Source organism: Convolutriloba macropyga, chromosome 7 (assembly GCF_964194025.1).
Source record: "Convolutriloba macropyga chromosome 7, txConMacr16.3, whole genome shotgun sequence".
Classification (NCBI taxonomy): domain Eukaryota; kingdom Metazoa; phylum Xenacoelomorpha; order Acoela; family Convolutidae; genus Convolutriloba; species Convolutriloba macropyga.
In genome coordinates, this window is record NC_134474.1 from 66,038,729 (window position 1) to 66,057,623 (window position 18,895).

Sequence of the window (18,895 nt, forward strand, 5' to 3'; positions counted from 1 at the left end):
TTGCTCTTTTTAATTCAGGACGCCACCAACGGCTAAATAATAATAATAAAAATATAAAAACTGAAAATCCCTAAGAAACGGAAAAAAGCAACTGACTTAGCAAAATATAACTGAAAAACAAGCTGTATTCGTTTTTTAAGGTTTTTAGAAACAATTCTAATTATTCAAAATTGATTCAAGAAAAAAAATTTTTGGTACAAAAAAATTGGCGATAAGTCTTGTATAAAACATGAACATATTTTTGGCTGACGTTTTATGGACGAAGCAAATGCAATCTTTTACCAAAAGTTCAGTTAGTTTTTTTACTAAGATGTACAAAAAGCTCAAAATCAAAAATAAGTTGAACCAAAAGTCATTAAACTTGTTTCAACAAAATTATAATCAATGTATGTTTATCTTTTGAATAATTACACAACACGAACAAAAAATACAAAACCCGAAAGGAGAGGACATAAAGTTATAAAGATTTATTTCAAATTTAGAGACGTCCTCTTGTTTGTCAATGCACCGAAATACCTATTTTAGTTACATTTTTTCTTTTTTTTCTTTTTTTCAATAAAAAATTGACTACAATGGAAAAACATAGGATACAATTGACTCATAGGATACAAATCACCGCCAGAGTTCATGCTTAAAAAGTTAAAATTTAAAGTTTAAAAGTTAAAAAGTGAAAATAAAATCACTCATTTCTTTGCAATTGAAAACACACTATTTTTGCAAATGAAAACACTCTACTCATGATAAAAACGAATTTTAACTTCTGATTCTATTTTTATCAATTTAGTCATCGGATTCAAACGATACAAAAGAAAAACATAGGCATGAAAATTAAATCTGAAAATCAAATTTTCATCAGAAAATAAACAGCATCAGCTACTATTATTAGCTAATCCAAAAATTGTGCTTGAAAAAATTGTTTATCCAAAAATGTTTTCCAGATACTTTTCTCCTCCAATCATATTTGACGAAAAATTAAACAAAGCTCATTGTTAGTGCATCCTTAATGAACTGCTAATTTTTTCTTAACTACATGCATGCTACAAAAGTTGCAAAGTTTTAAAAAAAACCGTGGTAAAATCTACTGGAAAAGCCTGATTAAAGATAGCAATTTTTCTTCAATTAGAATTTTCGGTTCTTCTTCTTGACGAAAAATTAGTTGGAATTTTTTGGATGAATGAAACTTATTAAGCTTCCCTACCTTTTGATTATCGAGAAAGCGTTATGAAAATGGCCAGATTCAATAAAAAACTTAATCCGAATATCGATAAAAATTAACTCTCAATTGGAATTTAAAACACAGCATTTAAAACTGAATTGAGGTTGTAAAATGGCAGGAGAGGTAATATTGGCTTTAAGGGTTAATTTTGTGACATTTTGGTTGAATAATCAGTAACGAATTTAGTGTGAAATGAAAAGGTGTGTGATGTGAAATGATTTGCATTGACATACAACAGCAGTTCCCGTTAATTTAGCTGAAGGCGAGATGTAGCTGGTAAAATTTGGCATTCTTCATTTTTGATCACGCTTAATTCTGGCATGATTTCAAACCAGGTCAACTTTTTTTGATTCAACCTTTTTGAAGGCTGAAAAATCAAGAATTGCTGTAAAAATTAGAGAGAAAAAAATTAAGCAACAGTAGTGAAATCTGGAAACGGAAAAATAAGGATAACTTGATGGAAAATTGGGAAAAAGGGCGTGGGGTTTGTGTGTTTGTAAGGGGTGTTAGTAATAAAATTTATCCTGGGGATTGACAGCTATTTGTAATATAACTAAAGTGGGGGGAGGAAAATTCAAGATCAATATAAAAGCAATTTGCAGTTTTTTGTTAGCTCAGTTTTAGGGGATGGCTCTATAGTAGTGCTATTTGGTTGGCTGGTCTGCTAGTTGGTTGCAGCTATATATATTATACTCGCTCTATATCTATCTATCTCTGTATTGAGTTGTCTTGAGCTGTATCATTGTATATAGCTATGACTATCTATCTTTATGTGTGGTATAGACTTGAAATGTAATGGTCGTCTGTAAATGTTGTGGTGAATTTTTGGGGGTTTATTGGAAGGGATAAAATGCTGGAGATACTTTAGGAAGTAAAAATTAGGGAGAGAGAGCGATGGAAATCTTGGAATGGCAGCCAATAACAAAGTCTCGTTTTAGTATTTTTTCTCTGCAATAATTTCACTTATACCACTCTTTCAACTACTTCTAGTAGAACTACTGGTATAACATACCAACTAACTACCATAACCGCTGTTAGAAATTTGATCCGACAGCCGGTTTAGCCGACAAGTAAAAACGAGAAATTAATCAGCGAAAATGTACTTTTTGGCATTTTTTTGCTTTTTCTTCTAGGACTAGGCTTTGAAGATTTAAAAATGAGTTAATTTTTGCAAAAATATGTACTATTGCAGGAAATCTTGCAAGATTTCAGGGCGGGAAAATCTTGCAAAATGATGTATAATCATACAAGATCTTGCTAGATTCTGCAATACTGAACATCGTTTTGCAAGAATCTTGCAAGACGAGCGTCGAGTCTTGACTAGGGTTAATTCTGATTGGTCGACGAATCTGATTGGTCAAAAAATCCCTAGATCGTCCCCCATCATTATAATCGGTGGGCGGTCGGGTTAAGGCTTAAATTCTTGTTTTATGATTGTCGGCTAAAGGGCCCTGTCGGACAATTTGGCAATCGCCACTATAGCTACATGACAACACCCCACAAAAATAGAACAGCACTAAAACTCACTCACTCATTCCGTTTTTTCTCTTTTTTCACTTTTATTTTTTATTTCTCAGTAGTAACGAGCGCTGGGGACCAACTTATTATACTTGAATTGGAATTAACAACAACGGGCGACCCACGGCAAAAATTTCCCCTGCCTGCCCCCAAGCCAATGAGAGCCTGCCGGGGGCTGTTTCCGTTTGGGGAGGGGGTATTAATTAAGTAAACCCTTGAGTGTGAATGTGAAAAAGTGGTGGGTCGACGGGGCAGCGTTTCCGATGGTTGTTGAAAACCTGAGGAAAATTGGGAGTGGGGGACTGGCTTGTGCCTAGAATTCAAATATAGGTAGAGAACTGCCCCCCCCCCCCACCCCCCCTTTACCGTGTGGAAAAAGAATGCCCTTTTTTGCACCAATAATGGTGTGCATAGGCTTAAAAAGTTGGAACTAAAGTCATAAAATTGTATATAATTACAATAATAAAGGTTTTAACATGTTAATTAAAACAGATATGCTATATTTCACCGGGCAAGGAAATTGTTCCGAAATATGCAAAACTTACAGATACTTGTTCACTTACTTAGATACATTTCACATCTTATGAACAGATACCAAACGAATGGGTTAAATTAGGGGGAAAGTTGGGTGAGGGGGAGGTTGAGGGGGGGGGGGGTATTCGTATATTGTACCAACAAAAAAGGGCTATAAATAAGAACGCCATCTTTGCAACCCATTGATCAATCTTTGCATCGATTTTGGGTCGCGTGTCTGGGTCTTATCAGATTTATCAGTGAGCATCGGCGGGTTGAGATAGTGTCAACGGGACCCATTTCAGACATTGCAATCGCTTTGTAGACTTTTCTGCCGCGGGCGTGCCCTAAGAACCCCCAGACAGACGGAAGAGGGAGGGGGAGGGGGGGGGAACGGAGATTGGTTTTCATTTGATTGTTTCAAATTGACGTGTTCAAGGTTAGAGAGCGGGTATGTATAGCAAAAATGCAAAGAAATTTGCCCAAAATTTACCCAAAAAGAAACGCAAAAAGCAGTAAAACTTTGCCGGAACATTTCAAAAGCCGAAAATGGTAATAATTTTTCCAAAAAAAGTAATGGAAAGTTTTCAGTGTAAAAAACGCAAGTGGTAGAATTAGTAGTTTAGTAATAGTAATAGTAGTGTTGGTATTAGACTTTGATATGCATCGTATAGTGAATTGAAGTGTCGGTAGGCATACTAAGACACCAATCTAACCGAATGGTCGTTTAACAGATTAAGAAAAAAAATGCGAATTGAATCTAAATTAAATTCCCGATCTCTCATTGGTCAGTTTTAAACGGATTTTTTAAAAGGCACAATTTTTTTTAGCAGTTTGTAATTAAAATAAAAAGCTAGTGAAGGTCTATCCGTAAACCCCCCCCCCCCCCACCCACCCTACCTTCGCATTCACCCTTCCCTATTCACAACCCCCCCCCCCCCTCCACATCGCCCTTCTCCCCCCCACACCCTTCGTAGTTCCACCTTCATCCACTCTCCTCCTCCCTCCCCCTCCCCCCCCCCCCCCCACAAAAAAAAGATAAGCTCTCATTTATTCTCATTCTGCAAAACCTCCATTCGGCTAGAATTCCTGGCTCCACGTGAATAAGTTTCCCTCTATCCTATAGCTATATGATGCATAAAATTCCGCCCCCGGAGTATGGGTAATTTACAATAAGGCAGAGGGAAGCCGTAAAATACCGGGCAAAACAAAAGGGCGCGCGCGGGAGTTGAACAAATATGGGAAAAGCAAAAGGGGGGAGCTATCCATTCTGATTTGGGTTGATAAACTTACCAATAGTTCAACTTTGTGTAGTTGTGGTCATTGTAGTAGTAATAATAGTAATAATAATTATAATAACCATAACAAACCAATGATCCATTCTGTCTTTAATGTCCAATTTTAAAATCACGCACCGCAAAAAAAAAATCACATGAGCAAATTCTCAACTCAATTCTACACTTTACACGATAATAACACGAAATTTTTCAACACTTCAAACTGCGCTTATTGTTCTACTTTGATATTTTCTTTCAATTTTCTTCAAAGAATACAGTCGGTTTGGTTAAAATAACTACAATTTCTGTTCAATTATTTCAACTTTGAAGTAAGTTGACCTTTAATTTGACCTGCGCAACAAAAATTGTCCTCAAAACTCAAAGTTATATGAAGAAGTCGACTTAATTTACAATGGAAAATAACTTTCTAGCATAAATAAAAACGGTGTAAAATTTTACTACTTACATTGAAATTGAAGCCGGAAAAAACCAGAAAAATCAACTTAAAAACTTCAATTTGGTTATTTTTTTGTAGTTTGCTTGCACTTGTCGCTAGTAGTAATAAAAGTAAAAGTTAGCAAATGTTGCTCCAATGTTTGTTTAATATTTAAAGAGCAAATATAACCACAACTTTTTTCTATCGATAGATGTCTTTTTGAAGTCAGAGTTTCAATAGGCGGCGAATTCCCGTCGCCTCAATTCCCAGCAAAAGTAAGGAAAAAGGAATCGCTGCTAACGATGCATCAGTTATCCCGATTTTGCACTTTTCAATGCGAGTGAATAAAGATAGAACGGCGCCAGAATCTGTTACGCTATTTGAGATCGCAACGGGATTCAAAGTTGTTTTAACAACAAACTGTCGCCTGCTATTTCTAAAATTTTGATCGAAAGTTTTTAAAGTTTTTTTTCCTAAGATTCTTATTCGGTGGACCGTAAAAAAACTGTTTAAGGAAATTTTTCATACAAATAATTAAATGAATCTAATCTTGCCGAAAAAAAATTGAATGCAACTTTGGATGAGTAGGACTCTTTTATACAACAAAAACTTGATTACCCGTAAACAACTTAATAATGATAATAATTAATTGTTTTCAGATAGGTTATGAACATTACTGTAATTAACCAATCTACAGCAGAAAAACAAACTACTTGCTATGTCATCAAAAGGTCCTAGCGTTCCCAGCCGAATGATGCCAGGTAACAGCACTGAAGCTTACAGGCGGACTAGAGCGTGTGAAATGAGAAAAAAATGGAAGGTTTTTTTCGTTAACAGAACTGATTGATCTGAAAAAGCTGAAAAACTACAAATTGACTAAATTCAATAAACACCTTCCAATATTTTAACGTACAAACAAATAACGGCAGCTAATTTAATATTATTCGTATCTCTCATCTGGCACAATAAAGTGAAGCAAAAACAACTAATTTCAACTTTTTGTCTGGTAAAATAGGTTTATATACTTATTGAAAGAAAAATTTGTAACGATTCTTAAGTTCGTTTTTTGTTGTATATAAACCCGATGTATACGATGTGTTCCTTTGTATGTTGGTCGAATGGTAGCACAATTTGCCGAACTCTGAAATCTCCCATTAAATTTTAATTTTTTGTCATTGTGTTAAACTTGGCAATATGAACTATGGGCTCCGAATCACATATCTTTGGGATCTTTTCCGGTTTTTCTCACCATCATTTTGGATGCATATTTTTTGCACACACAGAAACACGTGCAAAATTTCAAATAATGGTTTAATATAAACTGGCATGTCCTCTGTATCTGGCGGAAGCATAAGTTAAGGGGGCAAAATAGAAAACGATAACAGAATGATTGACGTTGATCCAGTTTCCAATCATCACAGACCAATCGCGCAAAAACATTGATAAATTACCAGTCAAGTAGGCTTTAAAATAATTTATATGCCACAAAAATACTTCCCTGTAAATTTTTGTCCTTCCCCCTGTAATGCAGAAACAGCATCATCACAAGGGTTTGGTACCAATAGCACTGTCGATTAACGATTACAAATTGAAAACATAAACAAAAAAATACCGAAAAGATAGTTTTAAAGATACCAATCTGAGTGATATTTCAGATGTTAAGTAGGATCCTATAGGCGCCAAGTATTATATTTCTACATTTATAAGAAAATTTTGCGTGTCATATTTTACAGCGGGCTAGGAAAAGAAACTAAAAGAAGATCCAAATTGCACCGCAATAATGTCATTGACACGCACAATTGATAAAGTAAAAGAACGAAGACTTGATATAAAACATGACAGTTTGTGGTTAACTTTCCTAAATACCTTTAAACAATCATTCCTAATCATCTTGTAACGCTTTCATTCAATTAACGCTTTTTTCAAATAAAAAAATACAATATTTTGAAGTAGATCTGTGTAATATAAAGGTGTTGAAAATTTTTATTATGATAAACACAAAAATTCGATATAAAAAATTGATAGAAACCCCCATGCCCTTTTTTACAGTCCCAAGTCATACGTCAGAGCCATCTTTTTAAAATATAACCATCAAAACGACTCGAAACTAGTCCGTACGAGTCGTCTGTGCGAAATCCACTAAAGTTTTTAAAAAATCAGAAATGAAACCACAAAGTTTGCAACTAGGAACAAAAATTTAAAAAAAATTCTTATTGCCGGAATGTTTCAATTTGTCTTCCTTGAATATGTTCGTTTCGAATTTTTGAAAAATATTTCTCATCTTTTTCACTGCGTGTTGATTTTAAATTCCCATTCTTTAAATTTTAGACGTACTGTGCTTTGTAAACATCTATGAGTAGTTCTTACGTCAGCTTCATTGCTTGAGACTGGTACTTTTCTTGCTCCGCTAGACTGTTTTTTAATAAATATTGCCAAGTTCGTTTTGGACTGTGAGTTTAAATCAAATTTGTTGATATGTCGGCCAAAATTGACTGTAATGATTGGCATAGATTACACAATTTTGAAATTTTGTAGACATCGTTCTTGCTAATTGGCAGCTTAGTATTAGTTTACATCCAAACCGTTCTTAATTAGATTTCTTTCACAAAAATTATGAAAAAGATTTAAAAAAAGTTTCTATCTTGATGATTTTGATCAATTTTCTTGTTTTATTCCCAGTCGTCTTTTGCGATTTGGGAGCATCTACTGTGTCCATTTTTTAACGAAAAAAGTTTTTGATTGGAGCTCAACGAATTAATCATAAAATTGCCTGCAGGCTCTGAAAAAGTAATAAACTATAAAACTAAACAAACAAAGAATTGAGAAAAGTCTTCAAAAAGTTGCAAAGTTTATTTATGTTTATCATGTCGAAATTTTAGTTATCAAATAACTGGACTCAAAAACTAATAAAAGTAGTTAGAATGTGACATGATTATATGGATTTGACGGAAATCAAGTTGTAGACAAATTTTCAAAAACCAAGACTCTTTGAATTGAAAATGGAAACTGTTTTTTGGGCTTGAAGAAACCAGAAAGCAATTTTTTATATAACTTTTTTCGCTCGAAGTAAATGAAACACGATGAGCACTCATATGACAACTAAACTTTGTTAGGAAATCAAATCCAAGGTTTATTCTTGTTTATCGCGCCCTCATCATTTGCTCAATAATCAGAAAGTGGCCTGAAAAAGAATTAATTAACTCAATTAAATCAAGTATTGTCGCCTTTTGAACCAGGTAATTCAGCTAAGCAATTTAACCAGTTGAAACGTCGAAAAGTTCATATTCGAAATAGTCAATATTTGTAAATGGAAACAAAAATTACAGACAAAAACTCAAAAAGCGCCGCTGGCTTATTTTTTTATGTGCATTAAACAATAGCCACCCGGTTAAAATTTAAATAACAATTTGTTAGAATCAGTTTTTCTTGGTCGACTAAAAATTAACTCATAAACAACTAAATTTTAGATAATTGAAAAATTTCAAAAAAAAATTGAAATATAATGTGCATATATGTACAACAATAATCAGAAAAACAAAAAAAAATAAAGAAAAGAAAAGAGATATTTGAAAATAGCCTATTTTTAAGCATTTTTTGCCTTATTAGATAAAAAGAAATCAAAGTTTTTGAAATGCCAGAAAGCATGGAATTTTGATAGTTCAAGGAAATTTTGTTAGCCCTTCAGGCAAAAGAGTAACCACAAAAAGAAAAAATGATGAAAAAACAAAAAAGAGAATATAATAAAAAGCTAGCATTCTGGAAAACGTAGAAAAATAAAACAAAAGTATTCAAGGGTGAATTTTTGTATTTATTGTATATAGACTGTTATATATAAGCCGTGTTTCTCTTTTGTTCGTCTTATGGTAGCACAATTTGTCTATTTCCAAAATATCTAAATAAAATTTTGTTTTGTGTTATTGGTTTAAACTTGGCAAGAACAACTATGGGCGATGAATCGCGTTTTAATGGGATCCCTTCCGTTTCCACCTCTGGCTTAGTGTCTGTCCATTTCAGATTAATCGCGCAAAAAGTTTGATGAAACACCAGTCGTCTAGGCTCAAAAAACCCTATCTACCACAAAAATTGTTCCTTGTAAACAGAATAATAATTGCCTTTCTCCCTGTATAGCAAAAGAAGCAGCAAGACAGTGGCTAGGAATCATTAGTTTTGACCAGTTTTGACTACACATTGGAAGCATAAATAAAAGAGAGCAAACGGGTTGTTGAAAAATGTTGATTGATTTTTTAAATCTTGAAGATGTTTTTATAGGCCCCATAAAATTTCTTTTTACATTTTCAAATTTGAGTGTGATATTTTATAGCCAGCTCTGAAAACAAGTGAAAAAATCGAGCCGAATCCAAACGCACTCACGTCATTGATACTCACAATTAAGAACGTAAGAGAACAGAGACTTGATTTAGAACGTTTCAACTTGATGCTATTAAACGTAGTTTTTTTTCGTTTTTATATCTTAATTCTTTTGTAACTCTTTAATTGTTTTCCTATGGTAAGGAAAAGTTTCTTTCTTTGAGTGTCTTCCTTGTCGGAATTTGTGTCAAGGTTTCTGAGCACGATTTTGTTTCCTATAATTCTGGAACATTTAAAGCAGGTAAACTTTCAAAGAATTATAAATGTTTTTCCACAAATTTAATGAAAGTTTTGAATGTTTCCAGAAGTACTTTTGTTCTCATGATTGTTGAAAATCTTCTGTAATTGCTATCTATCCAGTTATTTTCATTTTCGTTGCCAAAAAATTAAACCAATGAAACCATTCACCCGTCAAAACAATGAAAAGTTGTAATTCTGAACAATATTGAGTTGCAAAGAAAAAAAGTCTCAAAAACTTTTATTGAAGATGAACACAAACAATTGTTTTAAGAAATCAACGAATGCTCTTTATTTCTCTTTTTCATTTGCAAATCCTATTTCAGATTCAAGACTTTTGAATATATCCAAAAAAAACTACTCGAAACTAATCTGTTCCCGTTCTAGCGTTCTATGGGGGAAAAATAAAATTAAAGATGCCGATTGCATGATTGACGCAGACGGCCTTCATTGAAAATGTTCATATGGAGTTTTCTATAATAATGCTCATCTTTTTCATCGTTTGTTGATTTTAAATTCTTTAAATTATAGATGTTCTGTGCATGGTAACATTTGTGAGTAGTTCAGAGGTCAGCTTCATTGCTTCAGACTTTTAAATTTCTTGTTCTACTAGACAATTTATGTATGAAATTTTCCAGATTCATTTTGTTTTCATGGGTGAATTTTGATCGAATTGGTGTTAAGTTCGATATTGTGTGTTAAGGTGCAATGGCTTGCATAGACAACACATTTTTTTTGAACAATTGCTGACAGTCTTCTTGCTAATTGACAACTTAGTAATCCAAACTGCGCGTAATCAAGGTTCGTTGACGAAAGTTATGAATAAGATAAAACAAAGACTTAAGCTTGATTATTTTTTTTTCAATTTTCTCGATTTTTTAGTCATTTTGTCTGATTTGAGCTCAATAACCTAAAATTAAAGAAACTGTATGCATGCTCTGATAACGCAATAAACTATAAACTAAACAATCAAAGAAATGAGAAAATTTTTCAAAAAAATTTTGCAATTATATTTAAATTTGTCATGTTTATTTTTTACAGGACTCAAAAACTTAAAAAAGTAGTTTTGAATGTGATGCAACTATATTGATTTCATGATAATCAAGTTGTAGACAAATGTTGAAAACCAAAGGTCATTGAAATGAAAACAGAAATTGTTTTTTTTTGGGCTTGAAGAAATCAAAAAAAAAACAAAAAATACTCAAATCCAATTTTTTACTCGGAGCAAATGAAACACGAATAACACTCATAAAACAATTCAACATTGTTAAGAAATCTATTTTAAGTCCTAGATCTATTCTTGTTTGTCCCGTCTGCATCAATACCTAACAAAAAAAAACTTTGCTTGAAAAACAATCAATTAATATAAACCAAACACTATCATCGCTTGTTAAACCCGTTAAGCAAACCAAGCAATTTGAACAGTTTGGCAAATCTGTGTTAAAGTTGACTCAAAATGATTGTTATGACTTGCATACACAACACATCTTTTTGAGCATTTGTTGACAGTTTTCTTGCTAATTGGCAACTTGGTCATCAGAACTGCCCATAATTAAGTATTTTTGACAAAAATTATGAGTAATGTAAAACAAAGAAATTAGCTTGACGATTTTGATCAATTTTCTTGTTTATTTAAAGTCGTTTTGTTTAGAGCTCAAAACCTAATCATAAAACTGTATACACGCTCTGATAACGTAATAAACTATAAGCTAAACAATCAAAGAAATGAGAAAACTTTTCAAAAAAAAATTTGCAAATACTATTAAGTTTGTCATATTCAGGTATTAATTATAAAATAACAGGACTCAAAAGCTAATAAAAGTAGATTTGTATGTGATTGAACTATATTGATCAGACGGACATCAAGTTGTAGACAAATGTTCGAAACCAAAGCTTATTGAATTGAAAATGAAAAATGTTTTTTGGGCTTAAAGATCCAAAACAAAAAGTTATTTGATCCAATTTTTTTGCTCGATGCGAATAAAACACGAAAAAGACTAATAAAACAACTAAACTTTGTTAAGAACTTCATTCCAACTCCTAGATTTTTTCTTGTTTTCCTCGACTGCTTCAATACCTCTCATTAATCGAAAAATTGCTTGAAAAAACACTGAACTAATGTAAATCAGACACTGTCATCGCAAAGTCCGTTTTCAAAAAGGGCAACAATTATAACTGAAATCAGAAAATACAGACATAAAAACAAAAAGCAACGTTGGCATATTATTTCATGTAAAATAAAAGATCAATAGCTACTCGTTAAATTTTTATAAAAGAAAAGGTTTCAGAATGAATTTAGTATAAAAGCAAAAAGACGTAAAATTTTAATACAATAGAAGGGTTTCAAAAGAAAATTTGCCTCGTCTATATAATGATTAAAAAAGGTGCAAGCAGAATTGAAGCCATCACAGTTTCTGAAATGCAAGAGAGCACAAAATTATTGTAAGTCGAGGAAACTTTGAATGGTTGTTGCCTTTACCCCAGTAAAGCAAAAACAATAGAATGACAGTGTTTAGGTACCAATAGCACTGACCATTAACGATAGTATTGGAGGCACAAACAAAAAACAGCAAACAGAAGGTTTGAAAAAATTGAACATTTTTTTAAGTCTTGAGGAGGTCTATGTAAGACCACACAAATTAATTCTGTACTCTTAAGAAGCATGTGAGTGATATAATGGGCTGTGAAAAGAAACCGAAGAAAAAGAGTCGAATCACAACGTAATCGTATCATTGACACTCACAATTTAGAACGTAAGAGAAGGAAGACCTAATTTAGAAAGTTGGAATTTGATGCTAGTAATCGTTAAGTTTTTTACGTATTCTTTCTTAATTCTTTTATAACGCTTTCATTTGGTTAACGCGGTTTTCAAATGGTAAGATTAGTGTTATTCTGTGTTGTTATTTTCCAATTCAAAGTTTTTTTCAGGGTTTCTCTGCACGAGTTTATTTCCGATAATTTTGAAATACTTTAAGAATGTAAACGTTCAAGGCAATACAATTGGTTTCGAACAAACTCAATGAAAATTTTGAATTTTTCGATAAGGACTTTTGTTTTCATTATTGTTAAAAAGCTTCAGTATTTGCTATCTTTCCATTGGTTTTAATTTGTTTAACAGACCGATTAAACCAACAAAACCATTCACCCCTCAAAACAATGAAACATTGCAATTCTGAACTATAATGAGTTACAATGAAAAAGTCTTGGAAATATTTGATGAACACAAACAATCGCTATAAAACATCAATGAAACCTCTTACTACGTTTTTCTTTCAGTGAAAAGTCATGCATCAGAGCCAAAATTTTAAAATATATCCAACAAAACGAAAGGAAGCTAGTCTGTGAGCTTCAAAGAGGTTCTAGCGAAGATATAATAACTTCAAAGAAATCAGAAATTAAACCACCTAGCTAATGAAGCACGCATCACATTCACTAGACAATTAAAGTTTTTAGGGATTCCAAAACAAGACTAAAAGTTGGGAAAAAATAGGTCCGAAGATGTAAAACTTTAAAAGTTGAGAAACAATTAAAAAGACATTTTTTGCCGCAGGTATATTATGTGAAAAAAGTGCAACAACTTTTTCTTCTTACAACATTTTTTGAAGCTACACAAACCTATCAAAACCATTTTTAATGTCATTTATTCCAGAGAGCACAAATATTGGTAATTCAGCAAAGTTTAGCCCTACAGGCACAAAAACTGTAGAGACGCAAAATGAGAAAAGACAATAAAAATCAGCAAGTTTTCGAATTTCTAGAATGCGCAGAAAAAAAGAAAAAGCATTTATCGCTTCAGTGAGGAAAAAAGAAGGCTTGTAATACAGTTCAGAACTTAGAACTAAAATTGGAACGGAAAATTTTCTCGAACATGGAAATTGAAAGACGTGGAGATTTTTTCACTCTTTTTGGAGGAAGTAGCGGTGAGTCATATAACTTAAGCAGATTAAGCCTGCGTTGATTACCACTTTTCTAAACTAAAAAATGCAATACAAATATCATTTCATTTTTGCAATTATTTTTTGTTTTATGAGCTTACGGTGTTCGATAGAGGACCCATTATTAACAACAACGGACAATACGCTCTCATCCAATAGTCCGACTTCAATGAATGTTAACTCAAGTTTTCAACAGAAAATGGACCGCCTAGGAGAAAATGTCTCAGAAATGTCTGCATAATTTTTTTGCAAACTTAAAAACAGAAAAAATTGAAGGTCAACAAAAAGAAAGGGATGAGAGGTTACACGTTAGTGGGCGTTGTTACACGAGCAAAGATGGCGTCGTGGTTTGCGACGCCTTCGATGAAGCTGACGGCAGATGTTCTCAACTACACTTTCAAATTTATTTTATGGTTACCTCGGTGTCAGTTAATTTGAGAATGGGGTGAACTGTAAATCCTTTTGAACTGGAAGGAGACAGATTGTGTGTAGAGATGTCGACACGCAAAGAAAAAAAAACTTCTTCATTCCTAAAACTTGAGTTTTGTGTTTACTCAATACATAAAACAAGGCAATGGTATTACGATGGTAACGTTGTCTTGCTGACGGCTGGGTTACGTAATTATGACAGCAAGGCAATAAATATTTCGCCATCAAAAAAGTGAGATCAATTCGTATGAACTATGATAAGCATTAGCACATATAATATTTTTTTTAAGTGAAACCTGGCTCAATCACAAATGGAATACATTTTGTTTTCCAAAATTAAGAATTTTCGATGAAAAAATTTGATTTAACAGAGGAACCAATAGAGATTTCATCGCAATTTTATTCGATTTGCATCAAAGTATAAAAAAATTTTCTTTTCTACTAAATATTCCTGTTAACAATTAACTGTCCAACCAACTAGAAATTAAAACAATGACTGTTGTAATCATCTGTACTTATATGAATCTAACGACTTCTATTAAAAAAATACCTATTTTCAATAGAAGTCAAACGTACCTCAAGCAACCACTGATAATGTTAGATAAAGCAAAATTATGTAGAAGCAAGTGCTTCTAAAAATGTTCCGAAAAATGATTAAAAATTCCACTCTACAAATCGCGAAACTAAGTTAAAATCAACAATTCTAGATTTGTACCTAACATTTTCTTGAAAAAAAGTTGATCAATTAAGCAGAATTGAATTGAAAACAATTGTCTCTGTCAAAAACACAACAACAGAGTGGGTCATATGTAAAGTAGGCACCACCACTCAGGCTCTAATCATGCTAATGTATGAATCAGAGAGTAATGGAAAACTGTAAACGTATCAAAAATTTTTTTTTAAAAATTGGATTTATGGAAAACGTTGGATACATTCAATCATGAACAGCTACTTGCTGTACCTCTTGATTTGGGTCTGAGAGCGCCAGTCCAGTATAAACTATGTTATCAGTTATCATAAAGAGCTATTGAAATTCTTGTTCCTTATAGTTTCGTTCAGTGCTCTATACTTTTAATTTTATTTGTCAAAACAATTGCGGCTTTTCTGTGATTTCAATCTGGTAAATTTTGGAGATGATGCAGTTCTTCTGGAAAAAGCTGAAAAAAATTTCGATATCACATTTCAGTAAAGCACGTTTTTGATCAACTGATAATCAAAGCCATTACTGCAAAAGGTTTAAAAAAGACAATGGAAAATGTTCACAAATAACTTAATTTAGAGCACCGGGGCATTGTTGTTGATGGAAAACTGTAATTTATCGACCATGTGAAGCATTTAACTAACAATTTTAATAAATTTATAGTTTTGTTCTATGGTTTGAAAAAAGTGACCATTTTTAAGTAAATAGTTCTTAATTTAAAGTGCATGTTGAACTTATAAGACAGTACGTTGTAATTTTATATGAAATGTCGTGAAAACAGCTTGAACAAGAATCGCTTTGAAAAAAATGGAGTTATTAGCCACAGTTTTGAGGTCAGAAGACCCTCTGAATTTTTTAAATTCATTAAAAACTTTTCTTGATCTCGAGAATTTGTCAAAATTGAGACGAAATTGTAGATCTATCAAATCATGTCAATGTGGAATACCCTTTAATTCTAAATCGTGAACTAATTCTATTGACATAAAGACAAGGAAACACCAAAACTTTGCTCAACTACGAAACTGACTAGGCAAAAATTGAAACAGAATTGAGCAGAAAGAAATTTGAAGCATTTTGTTCCATTTGAGGTTGTTGTTACTCCCAAGGCAATACTTATTAACTCTCAGTGTTTTTACTAATTTTGAAAAAAAAGTAATTTCTCATAATTTTTATTTCTTCAGTTTTGTAATTTTTTCATGTAGATAAAAATTTTTGAAAAATTTTGGAAAATTTCAACGACGAAGGTTGGAAGAAGTTCTGACTAATCATCTCTGAATTTCTTCACTGCATCATTTGACTAAGTTTTTTTGAAGCCAACTGATAATCTGTCAGATCTGAGTGACGTGTTTTTGTTGACTAAATAACTTGTCCTTAGATGCTGAAAACCAAATTAATTTTATTTTTATTTTCAAGCTGGGTGGGCTAACAGAATAAATTTGAAGGATTACATCACTCAATTTCTGTAACGTGTCAACAGCAGTTTTTTTTTGAAAATTTTTAGTCACTTTTTCTATTTGTGAATTTGTTCAAATTGATAATACGATATACGAAATATTCGTATTTTGTGAAGTCTGCTCAGCTAACTAATTTTTTTAAGAATAAACACCTTTTAAACCTTCTCTACCTTTACGTAAACAGACCGCTATTAATCTTTCAGTCGTTCCACCCAACACATGCAAGCGTCTACCAGTCAATCAAGTAAGAGATTTAGCTTTTCCGAATTCAGAGGCGTCCCCGAAAAAGATTCTTAACGCTCTGATAATTTCACAAATTGCCTGAAAGGGTAGCTCCCTAGGAAAATAGCGCGAATTGGGAATGGTACTTTGTTCCAACCGACCGCTTTTCCCATTTTAACAGATTGCGCTTAATTCGTGCGAATGAACAAACACAACAAGGCTTAGTGCGTGTGTGTCTCTATTGCCCGGAGGGGGAAAGTTATTTGAAACTTCAATTTAGGCGCTCAATCTAACTGATGAAACGTTTATTCAGGCGTGATCGATTGTAAATTGAAGGCCCAAAAAGAGCGTCAAAGCATGAATGAATTCAAATACATTTTATTCCAATGTCCGAATTAGCCGAAACGTTCAACTAGCCTAATAGACGAAATCTCGATATATAAAAATTTGGCAGTAATTTTACAATCAAAGCTGAGCCGCTAAGGTTGGAAATATAACATTTCGGTTGGAGTAAACTGATTTTAATTTGACCTTTTTTAAAAATTTCGATTTACTTTTTTTAAAAAATTGATTTTTTTATGGATGTGACGTCGTTTGAATTCATCAGACGTTTCTGTAACTTTGAGGACAACCATCGTTATCTGATTTGAAAATTTATCAAACTGATGTCGAAAGACTGAAGAAAACCGAGATTAAAAAAAACTTGTTAAAAAAATTCTTCAGTCCCTCTAATTACACATGAATAAAAGCAAACGGTAAAGAGTCAATGTACAGTTAAGAATATATTATTATGTAAAATAAAATATTAAATTAATTATTTAAAAAACATGACCTTAAATAAAGCGAGGTGAAAATTTTTATGCTCAATTTTCTATGAAAAGCGTGAAGATTTACAATTAAATTTAAAATTAAAATTGTTTACAATAACATCTTGCTTCTGTTACTTTTTAATTTTTCAAAAACTTTTTCCAAAAATGTTTTTTCAACTCTTTTTCAAGGAAGTCCTCGATGTTGTTTTACTTCTGATATTAAAATTTTACTTTTTTTATACTATTTTATAAAAAAAAATCGTTTACAAGGCACTAAAATGTTGAGAAACTTTATGAGCAATATTTCGATGAACCATCTCTCAATGTGTTCTTACAAGTTGACCACCAAATGACCAAATGATCAATCTTACAACTGGGATAAGATATAGAAATCGGAGACATTTGCGAAAATTGAGAAAACTGGAGAAAGTAACGGACAGAAATTGAACACAGGCTGAGTAACTCAGACCCAACCCGACCCCAGCCAGCTCTTAAAAGACCAACTTGAGTTGGGGAAATGGGGCGCAGAACCCAGATAGAGACGATCGTGGATCCTGAAAATATTCGAGAACAAACAAACACTACATCAGCATTAGGCTAAATAGGACATGAACAATATGAACAAAATATAATACCTCTTTCATTGAGAAAAAGCGCTGTAAGCATTGTTGATACGTGATGATACTGCCACTAGGATGAATGGCTATGATGAACAAAGGAATAGTTGAAACTGGGAAAGGGGGTCGAAATAAAAGGAAAAAGGAAAACATAAAAAGGTATGAGTGAAATAAAAGCAAGGCTATCTTTCTATCTTTCTCTTTGTGTGTGATATAAACTATCGAATGGATAACTCTAAACTAAAAATACTCTCTTTAAGTGCCCAATAGTCGAGAACATCTAACGCTTTAAAAAACAAACGTGATCATTTAGCCGATAATTTTGCGATCTAAGTACGTTGAAAGACTGAAATATAACAAAAGTTGAAAGAAATTTTTGAAAGAAATTGACTGAAAATGGCTATCAGCTGAACTTTCCGCTTTTAAAAACTTTCTTCAAGGGGTATCAATTTTATAACTGAAAATAGTAAATGTGTAACTTATCTTAATAATTATCAGCCATTTTCAGTCAATTTCTTTCAAATTTCTTGAAATTCAAAACCTACAATGACTTGTATTATAATTTTATGTTTCAGTGCTCAAAAGTTGACAACTTATGACAGGCAAAAAAAAACAAAACGACAATTGAAGGTACTTTCCGCACGTACTTACCAAGATTTTCAAAACTGAAAAAAAAAACAATTAATCTCCTCATATCATAATAACCCATTAACCCAAAATCTACAATGATTAATGTGTCTCATTCATAACTTGATCATCCAGAAAAAGTCTAACGATAAATCCTAAAGCCAAAAATTTGTTATTTTTTAATTTTTTCTTTTGTTTGTTTTTTTATTGAAAACATTGAAATTTCTACTGTTTAAGCAATCGGTTTACATACACCCCAGTATCTATTCCAAACACAACAAAACATGTCTTTAGATCTCTCTATGATCATCAAAACCCTTTTCTTAAGTGTCACGTGGTAAAATTATTCCCTAGAGTGAGAGTATCGAAAACAACAGAAAGAGACACGGAAGGGGGCTTCTTGGGGGGGGGGGGGGGGGGGGGGGTTAAGTCCGCTTGGAGAAGGAGGGTAAAAAATTAGGAATATATCCGCCTGGTGTGTCGGCCACCGATGTTTTTCAATTTTTTTCGCCCAATATTGTCGCCGAAAAACGAGGC

General features: G+C 32.7%; 1 protein-coding gene across 3 annotated transcripts in view; it reads right to left on the reverse strand.

Moving 5' to 3' along the window:
- Positions 1 to 18,895, reverse strand: part of LOC142343257 (uncharacterized) — a 122,249-nt gene that overhangs the window by 86,775 nt on the left and 16,579 nt on the right. Inside the window, exon 1 of one of the 3 annotated variants that reach the window (XM_075395043.1) lies at positions 4,991 to 5,036. The exons of the other annotated variants lie outside the window; for them this stretch is intronic. The gene's annotated coding sequence lies outside the window, so the exon portion shown is untranslated. Of the gene's footprint in view, positions 1 to 4,990; positions 5,037 to 18,895 lie in introns of those variants that run through there. 3 annotated transcript variants of the gene reach the window in all.